The sequence below is a fragment of the Staurois parvus genome, unplaced genomic scaffold (assembly GCF_062004578.1).
Source record: "Staurois parvus isolate SC_StPar_1 unplaced genomic scaffold, SC_StPar_1.0 ptg000153l, whole genome shotgun sequence".
Taxonomy (NCBI): Eukaryota; Metazoa; Chordata; class Amphibia; order Anura; family Ranidae; genus Staurois; species Staurois parvus.
Window position 1 is genome coordinate 16,774,524 of NW_028317949.1, and position 20,699 is coordinate 16,795,222.

The window sequence follows — 20,699 nt, forward strand, 5'->3', positions numbered from 1 at the left end:
ATTTGCTATATGTTTAAATGAGAGTAATTTTCCATTTATTATTATATCTGTCAGCCATAAAATACCTTTATATTCCCATTGTTTAGCTGATAGAATGGGGATATGAAAATCGAGAATTTCAAGTGGTAGGGGTATTAAAAAGGTCCCCGAGTCGAGACTCCCACAATTGCGTATATTTTTCCATGCCTTCAAGGCCGCTGTAATTATAGGGTTTAGGTTTATTGGAAGTTCTGTTACTGAGGGATCAAATAGTAAGAGGGCTCTTAGTGTGCCCTGGGATATAGTGGCTTGTTCTATTCTACTCCAGGATTTAAGGTGCTGTGGTAAAAATCAGTAGTGTAGTTGATCTAGAATAGCTGCCATGTAGTAGTCTTTACATCTGGTATTCCTATACCACTTGTTTTCCTATGTTTGGACAGTAAACTACTTGGACATCTCACTCTTTGGTGTGCCCAGATAAATTTGGAGATCAAACCTTGTGTAATATGGAAGAAACATGAAGGCAAAGTTATTGTCCAAGTACGAAAGTAATAATGTAAGCAAGGTAAAATTAGTATTTTAAATGCTGCCAATATGCCTGCCCAGGAGAGGTGGAATTTTTTTTAAATGCTTGAGTTCTTTCTGAATTTATTGAGTAATGGTATATAGTTGGTTTGATATAATTTTGCAAAAGGTGTTGTCAACGTAATACTTAAGTATTGTAAAGTATCCGTGGCCCAGGGATATGGCAGAGTAGATTTTAGCCTTTTCTGTTGTTCTTTTGACATTCTTATACCTAGGATACTGGATTTCAACACATTAATATAATAAGATAAATTGTTAAATGTTTGCAAACTATCATGTACCACAGGCAAGGAAATAGCTGGTTTAGACAGAGATAAGATAACATTGTCTGCAAATAGGGATATTGTGCACTGTTCTCCTTTTAGACTAATCCCAGAGATGTCTGGATAACATCTTATTTTTTTCGGCAAGTGGTTCAATGAGAAGGGCAAAAACTAATGGTGCTATTGGACATACTTGCTGCATACCATTAGTAATTAAACATTTTTCAGAAAACATTCCATCCATGAAAACATGGGCAGAAGGAGAGGTATAAAGGGCTAATATTGCAGAAAAAATGGGGCCTTGAAATCTGAAATTCTCTAATACTTGTGCTAGATAACCCCAATGAATGCGATCAAAGGCTTTTTCTGCGTCTATTGATAGCAATATTGATAGTAAATTATATGTTTCAGCAAAGTTCATAAGATTAAAAATACGCCTGGTCATATCCGGGGCTTGTCTCCCAGGGATACAGCCTACCTGGTCATGTTTGATGAATGTGGGAAGAAATTGGGCTATTCTGGTGGCTAAAAGTTTGTCATATATTTTAAAATCTACATTTAATAAGGAAATAGCTCTGAAATTTTGTGCTATTACCATCTCTTTCCCTGGCTTAGGCAACATGGCTATAGTAGGTTCAAGCATTTCTGGTGGGAATGAGGCCTGTGACACAGCAACATCAAAGTACTTCTTTTAAATGTGGTGTACTGAAACAAAGAGTTTATAATACTGAAATCCCATCTGGTCCCTGAGATTTATTTTGTGGCATAGAATTAATAACATCTAAAATTCCTTTCTCTGAGAAAAGGGAATTCAAAAACTCCAGGTCCTCCACACTCAATTTGGGTAGAGAAATTGAGTTTAGAAATGCTGCAAGAGTAGGTGAGGATTGTGATACTGTAGGGTCCTCATTTAAGTTATATAGAGATCCATAATATATTCTGAATGCATCCGCTATTTCTTTAGGGTTAACCAATTTGGTGCCAAGTTTTGGATGCGTTAAATGGGAAATATTTTATTTAGCTATTTTTTCTTGAATTTGAGTGGCTAACAACTTGACAGCCTTGTTACCACAACGTGTTATGAGGTTAGAAGAGAGTGAAGATGATGCCTGAGCTGAGAGAGTCTAGAGCTGTTTATTAATGTAGGAGTTTTTTAATTTAATTCTTCTAAGGAACTTATCTCAGACAGGAAAGCATCAAGCTTCTGTGTCCTACCTTTCCTTTTTGTAGCAGACATTTTCATTAACATCCCCCTTATTGTGGCCTGATGGGAGTTCCATAGAACAAAGGGGTTAATTTCAGAATTAATGTTAAATGCAAAGAATTAATGAATGGATGTTGTAATCTCAGTTGTAAATTCTGTCATAGACACTAGAAGCACATCGTTACATCGTCTATTAGCTTTAGTTTCTATTTTTCTGCCCCCTAGTGTCGAGCATGATCAGACCATGTTATTTGGTGTATCACTGATCTGCTAACTTTTTGCAATAGAAATCTGTCAACAAGAAACAAGGCCAACCTAGAATAAGTTAGATGGACACGTGAAAAGTAATCTATTTCTGTGGCGTGTTGGCAGCACCACACATCTTATACTGTAAGTTGGAGGTCTTGATAAAGTGTGATAGTGTAGTTCTATGAATAGTTTTGCAGTCTTGTTTGGAGATGTCCATCTGAATATCAGAGGCCACATTGAAATTGCCACAGATAATAAGATGGTCCTTGCTAACAGATTTAACTTTCTGCCATATTTTGTTGAGAGAAGAAACTGTTTTCACATTTGGTAGTGTGGGAACTTGCTTCAGAATGGTAGAGCTTTTTTAAAGCACACAGCAACTCGCTTCTTCTTAAGGGCCTTTTTGCCCAATTTTATTTGAAAGAAAATGTCCCGTCACATAAATCCTCCCACGCAAGGGTATCCACATCAAACCAATGCAAAGGACATTCTGCCTTCTGGCTGGTACACCGATTTCCGTCTGTCTACTGCAGACTCTATCCAAAAATGGCTTTCCCGCACACAGCTAGCCAATAGCACACAGCTTGTCTGGCTTCCACCTCTACTAGGTGAAGCCCACCTGACTCCAAGGCAGAGACCTCCTGTCTGCTGGGGTGGAGCCCAGAATCATGGCCTGGCCTCCACAAAAAGGCCTGCACACACCTGTGCAATCATCGTGCTGGCTGCTCTCAAAATATGGGCCCAGGTTTGGAGATTTCATCCCTCCCAAATCTCTTAGAAATCTCCAGGCTACAGGTCCCAAAACAGGCTTTACAAACCAAAGAGGAAACTGATAAGCCAGTTTCCTCTGTATTATGAGAACTGCCTGGAGCCCCTCAACCTGTATGGTTGAGAATCCTGGGTCTCCATCGTGATTTCCACAGTGGCAAGATATCGCACTGCCACAGTAGGTATACGTTAATCAACGTGTAAACAGAGTGATTAATTTCACAGTTTAGAATTATATATCTTCCCCGTTCATCCAAAATGGAATGTTTTAAAGGCTATGGTGCTCTTGACAGCGATTTCTATCCCTCTCTTCTTAGTTGGTGCATTAGTCGGTGCGAAAAAGGGGGAGGATTACGAAAGTTAAAGTGGATCTCTTGTAGGCATAGTATGTCGCAATTAAGTTTCCTTGACTCATTCGAAAGCATATGCCTTTTCTTTTTGCTGGGCTGTTAAGGCCTTTCACATGAAAGAGGAAATCTGGAAAGACTTGTTGTCCGGTGGTATTTCAAATAGGATGAATAAAATACAAAAAAAGATTCCAACAGAAAAATTCTGCATTAATCAGTGTATGATAGTAGTTACCTTGATTTTGATTTTCACTGCCATAGTGGTTAGGGAGTGCCATTCTTGTAGACCATTCCATCTGCCTAAGATCAGGTTAGAGACTTTGAGATCTATGGCTAACCACTGTTCAACGTAAAGATGTTAATAACAAAGAAACAGTCTGAACAAATGTGTTTTTTAACTTGAATTGCTACAAGTAAGTGTAAGAATTATAATCTGATATAGAGATTTATAAAGAAATGGATGTATTTTACTGCTAAATTTTTAGTGGGGTAAAGAGATTATTGTGGAGCACAAAGTGCTACATCCGGAGCATTACTTTACATTACAAAGATTGATGATTGATACGGGCATTTAGCTAGGAACGTCATCTTGCCAATCTGCAGATGGCGGAAGAGGTTTTATATCTGCATTTCCTGGCCCAGATTCTCCTTCCAGTAAACACCATTCCTTTAACAGTTGGATGCCAGCCATAGCACTTGTAACTGTAAAGTCCTTGCCATTTCTGGTGATTGTCAGGTTTGCTGGATACCCCGATCTGTACAGTGTACGATGGTTATGGAATGACTTGGTTACTGTGGCCAAATTTCTTCTCTTGCATGGTGTATGCTGATAATTCTGCATAAATAGAGAGGTCAAGCATGGCTTTTGGTATGTTTTAAGAGTTTCTGGTAGCTCTAAGGAGTTTCTCTTTGACATGGTAGCGGTGAAGGCGTGCAATTGTATCCCTAGGGATATCATCAAGGAGATGTTTGGGTTTGGAAGCCTGTGAATTCTGTCATTACGTAATTCCTCCAGAGGTAAATCAAGCAAGGTTTCTTTAAGTATATTGACAAAGTATGCTTTTAATTCTTTGGGTTTAATTGATTCAGGGATTCTCCTGATGTTGACATTATTGTGGCTAGAGGAGTCCACTAGGTCTGCCATATCAACTTTCAGGCATCCTATGTCACCTTCCCTTTCATTATGTGCATCCAGTAAGTCATTGAAAGTGGTTGTCAATTCCCCCATTTTGTGCTCTATATGAGAGACTCTTTACCCCACTTCTGATACTTCTTCTTTAAATTGTTGTACCATAATCATGTCTGCATGTATATTATTCCTGAGAGAAGCCAGCATATCTTTTAGGGTTGTATCAATGACTGGTTGATTGCAAGTGGGGAAAGTTGCTATTGAATTTTGTAATTCCCTGTCATCTAGTGAATCACAGGAATCACTCACCTCATCAGCAGACAGGCTTGGTATTGTAAGCCTCTGTTTAGCTTTGGCTGGACTTGCTAAAGTGGATGAGGCTTGAGATGGAGGGTTTTTGTGTGGTGTCTGCCACTGGATTTCAGCTTACTGCTGCTCCACATGTTTCCTTCTTGTGAAGAGCAGTGGAGAGCCACCAGGGCATCTTAGCTGATGTTGCGGTGAGGTGGGGGGAAGAATTTGTTTATCTTTTTTTTTTATCTTTCCTGGGCATCCCTGCTCCTTTCTTTTGTGAGACATAGTTTATGAGTGAGCCTGACCCTCCTGGCATCAAAACCACTGCTGTATGGTGCCCTATGTAGTCGCTGTTGGCTCCGACAGATCGCTGTTGTGCAGAGCTCTGTGTCTAAGTGGCAATCTTCCACACTCGCCGGCCATGCTCCCCCAAACTTTATTAATTTTAATAAGTTGTGATATTAATTACATGTTTATACTTACATTGGTATGGAGTTTATGTGCCTAGAAAATCCATTTTGGTTATATCCCAAACTTCTACTCTGTGATTCTGGGGCGACGCACCTTTTATAATTTGTGTGACTATGATGGCACCTGATGGTTGCTAATTTTTAAATATGTTGTGTTCATGTCCATTCTGTCAATCTCCTGGCAAGACAGTGGAGAAGGAGTGTATTCTACAGAATCAGGGGCAAACTGACAACTCATGGGGCCCCCGGGCAATAGGGGATCATGGGGCCCCTGTGTCCTTGCCCAAACTCAAAAAAGCCTATGAAAAAGGTACCAGGGGCATCTCATGTGGCCCCCTGCTGACCCTGGGCCCTCAGGCAGTGCCCGAGTTTCCAAATGGTCAGTCCGCCCCTGTACAGAATATACAGAAATAGTAAATATCATCAGGAAGAACTTAACCATTCATTCTACAGATCCGACTCTGTGAAACATCGTAAAAGAGGGTTCTCACTTTTCAAGACAAAAGGCTCTCACCGTAGGTACTTTATTGCCCTTGGGTTTGTTTCAATGCCAGGAGAATAAAACTAAAACATGACCTGTCGGAAAAAATATGTAAGATATTTAAATATGAGGCAAGTGTCTTCTATGACTACTAGTGAAGTTCATCCCATAAAAGATTTAACTGTATCACAGTGTATGTAGTGTATACAACTATATGCACAGAATGCTCTTTATAATATGTAGATGCACCACTATTTCATTGAGAACAGGAATTGGTGAACATTTTACAGTGACTACCAATCCTATTACTAAACACTTATCTGCAGTTTCCTAGCATTTCAAGGATACACATCATAGCAATCTGGAAGGGTTTCAGTTTCACAATATAGAGAGGGATAAAAAAAATCTACAAAAGGTGGTAATATCCATAGGAGGCTATTAAAGTGAGAGGCATGGTGGATACACAAATTATACACTTGTATGCCATGGGGGTTAAATCAACGATTGGATATTAGTCTTTCTCAAGTAAATTATATCCCTGCATGCTTACCAAGCCTCTCTTTTACTTGTATAATTACATTTTTCTGCAATGTGTTTTATATTGCTTTGATACATACGGGTTGATTTACTAAAACTGGAGAGAGCAAAATCTGGTGCAGTTATGCATGGTAGCCAGACAGCTTCTAACTTCAGTTTGTTCAATTAGGCTTTGAAAAATGCTTGGAAGCCGATTGGTTTCTATGCAGAGCTGCACTAGATTTGCACTCTCCAGTTTTAGTAAATGAATCCCATTATGTTAGAGAGAAACTTAAGTAAATGGATTTTTTGTGATGTAAATAACTGGTTAATCTGCACCTGATTTAATTTATATGTAATGGGTGTGGAGGTTTTAAATATGTTGTGGTTGATGTGTTCCAGCTTGCTATGACTAAGGCTGACTTAGGGTGGAAATACATATGCATTGGGACTGCTTATGTAGCTTTTTTACGGTGATTAACAAAAAATCTTCAAGAGTCTGAGGATGTGTGCTGCTCCATTATCTTCATTTAATGGTGGATGGCAAGCAGGGACTGCTTGTGAGCACAGCAAGTTGAGAATACCTGGGGTTGAGCAGCGGTGAGTGTTTTGTTTGTATACAAATGGCAAGACTTACACTCTAAAATCTTCACCTGCTCCCCAAGTTTGTTACCTACTGTCTTTCCTGCCCCTGTGATCTCCTATATGTTGGATGCACCATTAGAATGGTGCATTTCAGATTCTGTGAACACAGGAGACTTATTGATGATGGTGACATGGACCATAGCATTCCAAGGCACTTTGCTCTCAAGCATACAAAGTCCATAGCAGATTTTACTGTTTGAGTTACAGAAAGAATTCAGGCATGGAGAAGTTCCCTGCTTGGGCTGTTTAATCCAACACAACCAAAGAAACACAAGAATGTTGATAAATATAAAATATTGACATTATGCAAAAAGCACTGTATATGAAACAATTGGTGCTAAAAGCAAGTCGTTTAATATCAATATAGTATTCACTTGATTCCTACATGAATGGAACCAGATGTATGAATTGAATTTCATCTAGAATATTGCAGTTCAAGTAGGAATCAGTATCCATAGTGGCTTTCCTTGGAGCATTATATTTGTGTCCTTGAATGGTGTGTAAGCACTCACTGATGGATCAATACATTTGAAAAACATTGACTAACACTACTGAATGGATGAGAGACACAAACATTAATCATTAAAAGATTGTCGTTAACAGCACTAACAGCACTCTCTTGGATGGACACTGAGTAACTATATTGTTTACTTTGAAAAACATGAGTGATACAATTTCATACTGCTTTGAGCAAATACATTTACTGTATTATGCTATATCATTACATAGGAACTATTATGTCCCTATACTCCTGGCTAGGAACTATTGTATAGAAAAATTGCTCAAAAAGGATTGTAATGTGTTATCTAATACATACTGTATATGTAAAAGAGCGCAATTTCTCAGTTTCTCACTCCATCGGGGATTGGACTACTTGTCTGTTTTGAAACTTTGGAAGAACAATGAATAGTGGAAAGGTCACCTCCATTGGGGGTCACAACTTGCATCATACAAGGCCCAGAAGAAATTAATCACTTCAAGTACAGTAAAACTGAATTCTCCCACCAGTCCCCAAGTCTCAACATTTAGTTTCAACATACAGTATATTTATAATATTTTGGGGCCAGAGGAACATAAATATTGCTGAGTTAAAAATAGGGCGGGGAGCGTGTCCAAGATGGCCACCAATGTGGATGCTTGATCCGGAGCGCCGCCGACATCCTCTGCAATCCGCCATCCAGGAGAAAGAGGGAGCCAGCTGGAGGTCCCGGCGACCCTGCAGGCACATAGTGGAGAGGTGCCAGATGGATCTGGGCCCCCTCCGTGACGGCGACACATCGCGGCCTAGCGCGGCCTTGTGGGACGCCGCGCTCCAGCATAAGTGCATCCAGCGCAGCCAGTGCCTCCTCTATACAGGTGGGTGAGTGAGGTTTGTGGTGGGAGGGGGTGCCAGTGGAGCAGAAAACCCCCCCCACCATGACCATCAGGCTAGACTCTCCGGTCTATTGGGCCCCCCCACCCGTACCCAGACGATCACAGCCTGTGATAAAGGCCGTGATGCAGTACAAATCCCACAGTGCCTATCCTCCACAGTAAGCTGCCACTTGGGAGATACAAAGGTGCTCATTGCACTCCTCCCTACAGATATTGGGAACTAGCACCCCAGGGAGATGACGCTTCTCCAGCCTCTGTATTGATCTGCCTTTCCACGTGGTCTGTGGCCTACATTTGTTTCTCGACCTACCTGGAAGTCTTCCTTGTGAGTCTATAATCATTGGTGGGCTCGGCATGAGCCCAAAGACCATGACACCTTAAAATTTTGGTGTCCTGACACACGGAGGTGGGAATATTTGCTCAGAAATTGGAGAGACTGGGGAAAATGGATAGGAGATCCACCGCCCCAAGGTCCAGATCCCCCCGCAGGCCTAACGGTCCTGGCAGTCACAGTATCCCGGAACTATTCCGATCCCAAACCCCAGACAACACAGAAACATCCTCTGCTGCTTCTTCTCCCCACTCGCATCACAGAACACCTCACTCAGAGAACAAGAGCCTAACAACAACGCCCGCAGCTTGCAATTCGGAAGCATCTCCCCTCACGATAGGGGATCTAAAAGCAGTAGCATCAGATATTAAAGAAACCCTCTGCAGCAATAGCTGAGTTATATATTGACATGCAGGCAGTGGATCAAAGGCTTGAAGCAGTGGAGGATAAAGTTATTGTACAAGACCTTGCCATCCATGACACATGCAAGCAGGTAGATACGCATACTATGCACTTATGAGAGCTTGATGGTCACATCGAAGACCTAGAGAACAGGGGAAGACGACATAATTTAGGGAAACGCGGTGTCCCTGAATCGGTTGAACCAGGCCAACTCACTCAAACGCTCTTAACCATTTTCAATGATCTGTTGGAAAGACCACAGGAATCCCCTATTGAGATCGAACACCTTCATAGGGCTCTCCGTGCCAGAGGTAGAGACACTGACCCCCCAAGAGATGTAATTTGCTGCTTAATCGACTTCCAACTCAAGGAAGAAATACTACGCAGAGCACGAGATCGAAACCGTGTGATATACAATGGGGAGGAAATTAAATTATTTCAAGATCTCTCCCATCTCACCCTGCAGCGCAGAAAGGATTTACGCCCTTTATTGGATCTACTTCGCTCCAGGGGCATCGCTTACCGCTGGAGATTCCCATTTGGGCTCTCAGCAACACACATGGGGCGGTCGGCTCTCTTGAGGTTCCCAGAAGAGGTTGCACCCTTTTGCGAAGCCCTGGATATCCCACTAGTGACTATACCCAACTGGTCCAGCGACCCCCAACGCCCATCGCAGACAGATGAAGACTTAATGGAGGCCCAAGATGTGTCAACAAAAGTGGTAGCATGTGCCAGAGATTTCTGTAGGTCTTTAGCTGACACTCTGGGATTATTCTTTACCTCATGCAGCATTCTGCACTGTGCTCTTGCAGTCATTTTTACAGGACGACCATGCCTAGGGAGAGTAGCAACAGTGCTAAAATTTCTCCATTTGTAGACAGTCTGTCTTACCGTGGACACATGAACATCAAGGATTTTGGAGATACTTTTGTAACCCTTTCCAGCTTCATGCAAGTCAACAATTCTTGATCGTAGGTCTTCTGAGAGCTCTTTTCTGCGAGGCATGGTTCACATCAGACAGTGCTTCTTGAAACCAGTAAACCCAAAACAGGTGTGTGTTTTTTAATGGCAGGACAGCTGTCAGCAACACATCAATATCATCACACTGATTGGAGTCAAGGTTGGCTCACTCCTGGCTCCAATTAGCTCTGGGAGAAGTCATTAAGCTAGGGCCTCACATACTTTTTCCTCCCTACACTGTGAATGTTTACATGTTATGTGCAATTAAACCATGGCAACATCTAATGTTTGTGTAGTATTATGTTCAGCAGACTGTGTTCTTCTATTGTTGTGACTTAGATGACGTTCAGAGCACATTTTATGCCCAATTCATGCAAAACTCCACGTAATCCCAAGGGGTTCACATACTTTTTCTTGCAACTGTAGATAATTTGGATTAATTCCCTACACTTACTCCAAGTTCTTTCTGGTTATACTGTCTGAAGTTCTTTCTTAACAACTTGTGGGCTGGTCAATGTATAGGAACAGCCACTCTACTCCCCCATTGTTCTGGGAAAACTTACCAATACTTCCTCCAGGAACTGTGTTACCATTCATGCATGTGTATGCACACTGTTGTGATCATGCTGTGATTTTACACAGCAGATCACAGGGAAAAGAACAGAGCCAATCAGGAAAGCTCTGTACTAGATGATCACTGTAACTAATAGCAGTGCATCACAAATGTAAACAATGGCTACAGTTTGTACAGTTTCCCCTTCCTCTCACACACTGACTGGATGTGATAGGAGAAACAGAGCTTTACAAAGCAAGTGCCAGCCTCAGCAGTACAGTTGTCTACTACCATTGAGAGCAAGTAACAGTGTCTTTATCAACAGTCAACACCAGTACAGTGTCATCTAGTATCAGAGAGATCCAGAAACAAAGCTCTGATCATCAGTAAACACTAGTACAGTGTGCTATAAGAGTATCAACCAGCAAAAGTGTCCTAATCACTAACCACCATCAGTATAGTGTGCTATACCAGTGTCAGAAGCAACATTGTCCTTATTGCAAGCACACACCATTAAAGTTGCATATATAACCAATGTAAGCAAGCGCTAAAATCATGATCATCATCCAGAACAAGTACCGTGCTCTAATACCAATGTCAGGAACAACTAATGATGTGATCAACAGTGAGCACCAGTACAGCTTTCTAATACTAGCATCAGGCACAGCCAGAGTTCTGATTACCAGCCAGTATCACTACAGTGTTCTAATACCAATGTTGACCACAACCAGTGTCAGTCAGCCACAATATTCTGATCACCCGCCAGCTCCAGTACAGTATTCTAATACCAGTGTCAGCCACAAAAAATATCCTGACAACCAACCAGGGCCAGTACAGTTTTCTAATACCAGTGTTGGAAACAACCAATGGCTTGATCACCAGCCAGTTCCAGTATAATCATTTCTTAAATCTATTTTATTAATAAATACCGTAATAATAAAAATATTTTGACAGTGAATTTAAATTCACTCTAAACATTGCCTTCTATATATTCCTCACCAATTTAATAATTACCACAGGGAGAGGGAAAAAAAGTACGAAAAAAGGTCCCACTATTAAGTGTCTAGATATCACTTATCAATGTACATTTATATCAACATTTATCCAACCTCTCTTCTACTTACTTTAAGTAGCGATGGAGTTATTACAACTATGACTCTTGATGTACTTATTGTGTACCAGTATATACGGTAACCTCTGACTCTAATCCCCTTATCATTCTCCTTATCCATCTCCACCCAAGTACTTTAGACAGACCTCCTCATTGTACAAAATATCAGTGGGGCTGCAAAAACAATGGTTAATACAAAATCATTTTACATGCTCTATACATAATTACTGCTAAAACATCCTTTTTCCTTATTAATTTTAATCCTCTGTACTTAATAATTTGGTATACCCTGTTGATTTTTAAATACTAGCCATTCCTTCCATATGTTCATGAATTTATCAAGATAATGTTCATATGACTGCAGTAATTTTTTCATTCTGTAAAACATAAAATCCACTTTCAAAATTCACTTTTTACAGATAGAATTTTGTGTGTGAGCCAATATTTTGGAGCAAGCCCTTTAGCCACATTTATTAAATGAGAAGTGAGTGAATATTTGTACAATGCCACTGATGTATCTGTGCGTGGATTCATGGGTATACTTGTGCATATTATGTGTTGGATAATATTAGTAATTACTTCCCAAAATGCATGTATTTTAGGACAATCCCACAATATGTGTGAAAAAGTTCCTGAAGAGTTACAACCTCTCCAGCATAAAGGTGGAGCTTCTGACTGAAACGTATGTGCTCTTACAGGAGTTTCCTACAATCTCTCTAACAATTTAAAACTCATCTCCACCATAATCAGACCGACTAATGATCATCAGCATATACCTTGACATTGTACTCCCTCTTTACAATCCTAATTCCTTTCCTGTTAATGTTTTACTGGATTGAAGCCAGCAGATGTGATAAAGGGCACCTATGCCTTGTCCCATGACATAATTCAAAGAGATTGGACAGATTGCCATTAACCCATACTTTAGCTGTACATGATAGTGTAAAGCTGCTATTTTCTGCATCATATTGAGACCCATGCAGAGTTAGATCAAGGCTGCAAACATAAATCCCCAGTCTTCCCTGTCAAAAGCTCTTTCAGCATCTATTGACATAAGCGGAACTGGGGATCTCCCTCTTTAACACCATGGGTGTTCTAAAGCAGTTGTCCTTTCCCTCTCACCTTGTTACAAGCATATGTATTCACTGCAACATTAAAGGTTTTAACCTATCCACTAGTATTTTTGTATATAACGTAGTATCTGTATTCAGTATTGATATAGTCTACAACTTGTGGATGAAGTGGAAGCTTTATCTTCTTTTTCTATAACAGTAGTATAGACTAGCAGGAATTCTTACTGAATGGTTGCCACTTTATTTAGTGAATTTAAATATTTGCAAAATATAGGGATCAGCCAGGAATCTATACCATATTTGGGGATAATGCTTTCTTCTCCTGTATTCAACTTATATAAGGTGAATTATGCTTCACTAATGACAAAACTACAATGTGAATTGGATAGAATGAAGAGGTTTTACTCATCCTGGTCAGCCTTTAAGATGTTAATCCTTCCAATATACTACATTATTTTAGATTGATTCCTATTCCTCTTTTCACATAACTTTTTCAAATTTTGAAATTCATGCTATTGCTATTCCCTTGGATGGGTAAGATGGTCAGGTGTTCTCATGCCACTCCTGTGAATCATAAGACTGTGGGTGGCAAGGGTCTACTTGATCTAAATGATTATTATATGGCTACTCTTTTGGATCAGGTCATGTTTTGGATAATCCCTGATTCTTCTAAACTCTGGTACAATTTAGAACAATCATTTCTGCCCATGGGTGGTTTATACTTACTGTTACTTGCATACCAGATACTTTATGCCACATTTCTTATCAGCCACCCCATTATTTCACCAGTTCTCAATGTCTTGGACTATTATAGAAATAGTTTGAATAAACATAAGCAAATGCCGCTGGAAGTTTTCAAATTTCTCATCCCTAAATTCCATCCCTAAACTTAACACTCTTTTGATTACTCTTATAATCACAAATGGGAAATTGGTCCCATTACTCTTTTCTATAATATGCTACTCTCTAAGCTCATATTTACTAAGTCTATTTCCTTGCTTTAATGCTCGGAGATCAGCAGCCCTTGGAGGAGGTGTGTGTGTGCAGTCCCATACAATCTGAGAAAGAGAGGGGGGAGAGAGAGAGGGAAGAGAGAGAGAGGGAAGAGAGAGAGAGGGGGTGAGAGAGGGAAGAGAGAGAGAGGGGGTGAGAGAGGGAAGAGAGAGGGGGAGAAGGAGAGAGGGGGAGAAGGAGAGAGGGGAGAGAGGGAAGAGAGTGGGGGGAGAGAGAGGAGAGAGAGAGACCATGTTTCTGCCTGCTCCCTGGATTGACCATTTGCTGCATACTGCCTACATCTCTGTTTGCTGCTAGAACTGACACTTACCTGTTTATTGACCACATCTCTGCCTAAAAACTGAACCAATTTTTTGCCTATTTACTAACCATGCATCTGCCTGGCACCTGAAATGATCCTTTAACTGTTTGCTGACCACATTTCTGAGTGCCACCTGGCCCGATCCTATGCCTTTTTACTGACCACATCTCTTCCTCCTGGACCAAACCTTTGCCTGTATACTAACCACATATCCACCTGTTATCAGAATTGACACTTGCCTGTTTATTGACAATGTTTCTGCCTGCCACCTGGATTGATCATTTACCTACTGTATTTGCTGACCACATCTCTGCCTGCCACCTGAAGTTATCATTTGCCTGTTGGCTAACCATGGCTTTGCCTAATGCCTGGACCTACTCATTTGAATATTCTACTGACCATGTTCTTTCTGAGACACCTTTGTTAACCCTTTGCTCAAAGCATTGTCCTGAGAGAAATCAAGTGTCAGTAGCTTGTTTGCCTTACGGGAATGGGGGCTGTTATAGGTGGATCTATAGTAAGTCAGGTATATTCCTTGGCCACACATACAGAGATAAGCATTACATTACACAGTATTTGATTCAATGTTGTTTGAGTTTTGTGATACACAGAATACAATGTCAGGTGTATAATCATGACAAACATTTCAAAAGTGTGACACATATTGTAGCCCTATATTCAGAAGGAGTATGTCTTTGGTAAAAAAAATCCCAATACATGTATCTTAATTGGTTTGTGTGAAAGTTATAGCATTTACAAACTATAGTATAGATATTGGAATTTACACAGCTTTTACTTTCTGACTACCTATCACATTTCTTGAGGTGCTAAAATGTCAGGGCAGTGCAAACTCCCCCAAATGACCTCTTTTTGGAAAGTAGACACCCAAAGAATTTTGCAGAGAGGCATGTTGAGTTCATGGAACAGTTTATTTTTTGCTACAAATTGTTTGAAAATGACAATTTATTTTTTCACATAAAATTGTCACTCACCATGCCTCATCAAAAGTACCTTGGAGTGTCTACTTTCCAAAAAGGGGTCATTTGAATGGGGGGCTTCTACTACTCATTTCAGGGCCAACATTAGAAGCTTATGCCACATATTGGGAAAAATACACTTTTTAGAATTTTAATGCACAAAAACACAATATATTGCCAATTGTTTGATAAAATATAAAATATGACTTTACGTTGAGTTAATGGATACTTGACATGCTTTAAAATCGCACATGTCCCTGCAATGGCAACAAAGTACATATATTTTTACACAGGACGTGCTAGAATTACTGCCCTCAGTCTGATGTACATGGTTATACTGCTCATACATCGTGCAATCTCTGTTTAAATGCTGACATGGGACCAACGCTTGCATTCACCTTTGTGCACAAGCACGGGAAAGGGGGAGGGGCAGAGGTGATTTTTTTTAAATTTTGTTTTACACTGTCCCTTTCTTTTTTTTTATCACTTTTATTGTTATCACAGGGAATGTAAATATCCCCTGTAATAGCAATAGGCAGTGACAGGTACTCTTTTCTGAGAAATCTGGGGTTTATTAGACTCTAGACATCTCCTCTGCCCTTAAAGCATCTGATCACACCAAGATCAGCGTGATCAGATGCTTTTCCAATTTAAAAATGGCACTGTTAAAGTCAAAAGGAAATTATGAAATGCTTGTAGCTTCTGGTCTCTTAGACCATAGAAATGACTGAAGCCATTCTGGTCTCTGATCAGCTCCATGGTCAGCCAGCAGAACTGCTGGCTGCATTCTCAGATACTCCTGTGGGACAGGAGAGCCCATCAAAAATGTGGAAGGTGGCAGGAGTGCTGGGGATGTCCCTTCTTGCTACTTGTAAAAATGATCCAGCACCTAATTATCCACTAGGGTTTCTTTTACATGAAAGCAGACTGCCGGCTTAAAAAAAATAATATCAGGATGATGCCTGTAGCTGCAGGCATCAACCTGGTATAACCACTCAAAGTCCAGTGATGTACCAGGTACATTGCTGGTCCATGTTGGGTATATATGTAACAGCAGATAACACTGGCATATGATAAATCGGGTCTGTGGGACATTATGATTGCAATTCATTCTTTTGTGTAATGCCCATGTTGAGGGTCTGGCCCAAAAATGTTTTAAATTCAGAAACCGTAATAGGTTTCCATGCGAATTGTCTGGCAAGAGCTGAATTTGGGTGGGTGGCGATGTATTGTTGTGCATATAAATTTCTTTGGCCCACAAACAATTGGTACAAATCTTCTACAAAAAACAGCTGAGGGGCTAAATGTTAGTGCTGTCCACTAATGGGTCTGACCATGCCAACACTGCGTTTCTGGGGACACTATACAAAGGAGGCACAAGTATAGTTCTGTCCATGATCATTATATTTTTCCATACACACACTGTACTAGTGACGGCGGTAATCAGCGACCTATAGCGTGTGAGTGTGATAGTGTGCAGGCAATCTAATGCTAGCTGATCCTGGCTGGATGGGGTGCTAACTGACCCTGACGCTGATGTCACTAGTGGCTGTAATACAGTGATCAGTGAATAATTCTGTATACTGACACTGTACTAATGGCACTGGTTGGATGGCTGGGTGATCAAAGGGTTAATAGTGGCAATCAAAGAGTTATATGTGCTAATCTAACGTGTGTGTGTAAAATGTAGTGCTTTTCCTCAGTGCCGTGTGGGGGGTGCCGGTGTGTTCATACAGTGAACACACCAACAGCAGCAAACATGAAAATGCTTGAAAGTCAAACTGAACAGCCAAAATGCAGAAACCTAAGCTACTAAATAAATATACAAACATGCAACTCAGGGGGATTCTGGGGAACCAGATGGGAATGGGGAAAAAACTGAAAAAGAACAAGGTACCAAGGTAAGAGGGAACTGGATACAGGGCAAAATCAAGAGCTATTTGGCAACATAGTCTTGTAAGCAGCACAGCAAGGTTACAATACAGGAGCGGCCAAAACACTGATGCAAGGAGCCATAGCCAAAGTGAAATTTAAGTACCCTCCCAGCAGGTGTGTCAAGGCATAGCTGATTGCTTGGAAACACCTACTGACTGCTGAGAAACACCTGCTGGTGGACACTAAAACTGCAGATTTCCACCCAGGGAAGCACCCAGGGAAGCACAGTGCCACCAGCAGGAGAAACAGGTCGTGACCAGAAATGCAAAACATTAAGGTTGTCACCAGAACAAAAGATGAGAGTAAATATTCCATTAAGGATCCTTGTACATGTCACATGTTTTAGAAATGTATGTGTGTCTCTGGAACAGGAAGGAAATTTACCCAACTGACATATGTTTAGCCATTCTCTATTCTGCCAAAAACTAAAATAAATAAATAAATGAATGAATACATAAATATAGGGCTTTACATATGCTTTAAATATCTAAACACAATAACTTGTATTTGTGAGTGTTTGAGTTTTTCTTCTTAGTGTCCAGTACATTCGTCAAAGAGCCTTTGTTTAACACAATAATATATTAGAATATTTTTAAATAGTACATTTTACTAGATTTGATTAGGATATCTCAATAACAACTGAATATTAATATTAATATGAAACTAGATCAAATTTGTAGAGAAAAGAATGATTCCTATGATAATTTTTCTTTTAGAGATTACATTGTCCTTATTTTTGTATATCACATTCACTAGAGATCCCCTGCTGTTTAACTTTCAGTAATTTCTAATATTTGCTCCCAAGGCATAGTGACTTAGTGATCTAATCGTATAGTATCAGTAGTTCATTGTGCACTGTGGGACATCAAGTAAATACTATGCATGTTTGTGCCTCAAGCTAATAAGGAATAAAATCTAAGTAGGAATGTAGGTGGACTGTTGCATGCATATAGGAAAATATTTAAACCTGACTGTGCTAAGATTTTGGTACTGTCAGTTGTTTGTGGCATGTTTTTTCCTGTTCTTAAGATATGTAATTTAGTATTTAAAACAACAGTTTTTGTAATTATGATTCATGTTTTAAAATGTAGTTTGTATTATACTTACTTTGAATTCTGGAACACAAAAAGTATTATTTGTGATATTAATGTTAAAATGAATCTTTCTGGTTAAAAGCTTAAATGGCTAATTAAAAAGAAAAAAAAACTATCCTTTAAAAAAATATAAGGTTGAACGGTCACCAGCAGCATTCCAACACTACAAAGACTGCAATAAGAAATGCAAAAGCATGATGCATAAGCAAAAATAGACCACAAAGAGAGATATAGTGGAGCAGAGTAAGAAAAATCCCCAAATAATGTTTTCAATATATTAATAGCAAATAGGCAAAGTCAGAGAATACTGATCCCATAAATGATACTCAGGGGAAGTTGATTATAAGTGACAGGGAGAAGACAACTGTCTTAAATACATAATTATCCTTGGATTTTACTAGGGAAAGGACTGATATAATAAGCAAGACTGCATTGTTAGTAACTTAGCATGGAATGTGCCCTTGTGACTAACAGAATCCATTATTTAAAAAAAATGAAAAATTTAATGTGAATAAATAACCAGGATGAAATTACTTACTCCTGAGAATCCTCAAATAACTTAGTCAGGTTATTGCTAGACTGTTATCCCTAATATGAAAGCAGATAAAAACAAGCGCTAGGTGTCTATTAAAGAACAAAGAAAGGAAGAAAAGGCTAGCAGCTGGCATAGGAAGTAAACCTCTAGAACTTCAAGTGATAAACAGACAATATTAATATGCAGCGCTAATTGCCAAAAATTAAACTCAAATATGATACATAAGATTATGGTCAAAATTCAGTAATCTTAGACTCAGTTCGACTCAAATCTGATGCATGAGGTTAAGGTTAACACAGCGTGAAGATCATGTAGGATAAACGTGACTTCTGTGATGTATCAACAGACGATAAAGCAGAATGTTCGTGACTCTTGTGGTAATTATACTGAGTGTAGATTGCACTAACCAGATGCATAAGGAGATAATGCATGGAGTAATTAAGACCTACCCCTGGTGCTCTGTATATAGGACACTGGAAGGGTGGTCGTCATCTTAAATCTCGCCACTAGATGTCATGTATCCCAGACCAAATGGACAAGGTTCCGTAGATATCAACATCAGCCACTAGAGATGAGCAAATCGAAGTAGGCAAAGTGGAATTCGCTTCGAATATTAGAAAAATTTTGATAAGCAGCTTCGGATGCGCGAATCGAAATTTTTCCTAAAATGGCGGCGACATGTGCGGCGACGGAGTGGGGATGTCTGGGAAGGCGCGCAGACAAGGCGCGCTGACCCATAATGCATTCATTCATGACATGTGATCGCATTAGCCAATCAGCAGCCAGCCAGCCAGCACTGTGTAATGGTCGAGCTATAAACGGCGGCCATTTTAGAATTCTCCATTTGCCTCCAGTCATTCAACAGAGGCAGAGCTGGGTGTATTCTGGTAGAGAGTTAGGGACACAGAAACGTTACTTAGGGACATAGAAACGTTAGTTAGGGACACAGAAACGTTACTTAGGGCCACAGAAACGTTACTTAGGGCCACAGAATTGTTACTTAGGGACAGACACAGAATTGTTACTGAGGGACACAGAATTGTTACTGATAGCCACAGAACTGTTACTTAGGGCCACAGAAACGTTACTTAGGGCCACAGAATTGTTACTTAGGGACAGACACAGAATTGTTACTGAGGGACACAGAATTGTTACTGAGGGCCACAGAACTGTTACTTAGGGCCACAGAAACGTTACTTAGGGCCACAGAATTGTTACTTAGGGACAGACACAGAATTGTTACTGAGGGACACAGAATTGTTACTGAGGGCCACAGAACTGTTACTTAGGGCTACAGAAACGTTACTTAGGGACACAGAATTGTTACTCAGGGACAGACACAGAATTGTTACTTAGGGACAGACACAGAAACGTTACTTAGGGCCACAGAATCGTTACTTAGGGCCACAGAATTGTTACTGAGGGACACAGAATTGTTACTGAGGGACACAGAATTCTTACTCAGGGACACAGAATTGTTACTGAGGGACACAGAATTGTTACTCAGGGACAGACACAGAATTGTTACTCAGGGACAGACAGAATTGTTTCTGAGGGACACAGAATTGTTACTGAGGGACACAGAATTGTTACTGAGGGACACAGAATTGTTACTCAGCGACAGACACAGAATTGTTACTCAGGGACAGACACAGAATTGTTACTGAGGGACACAGAATTGTTTCTGAGGGACACAGAATTGTTACTGAGGGACACAGAATTGTTACTCAGGGACACAGAATTGTTACTGAGGGACACAGAATTGTTACTGAGGGACACAGAATTGTTACTCAGGGACACAGAATTGTTACTGAGGGACACAGAATTGTTACTCAGGGACAGACACAGAATTGTTACTCAGGGACAGACACCGAATTGTTACTCAGGGACAGACACAGAATTGTTACTGAAGGACACAGAATTGTTACTGAGGGACACAGAATTGTTACTCAGCGACAGACACAGAATTGTTACTCAGGGACACAGAATTGTTACTGAGGGACACAGAATTGTTACTCAGGGACAGACACAGAATTGTTACTCAGGGACAGACACAGAATTGTTACTCAGGGACACAGAATTGTTACTCAGCGACAGACACAGAATTGT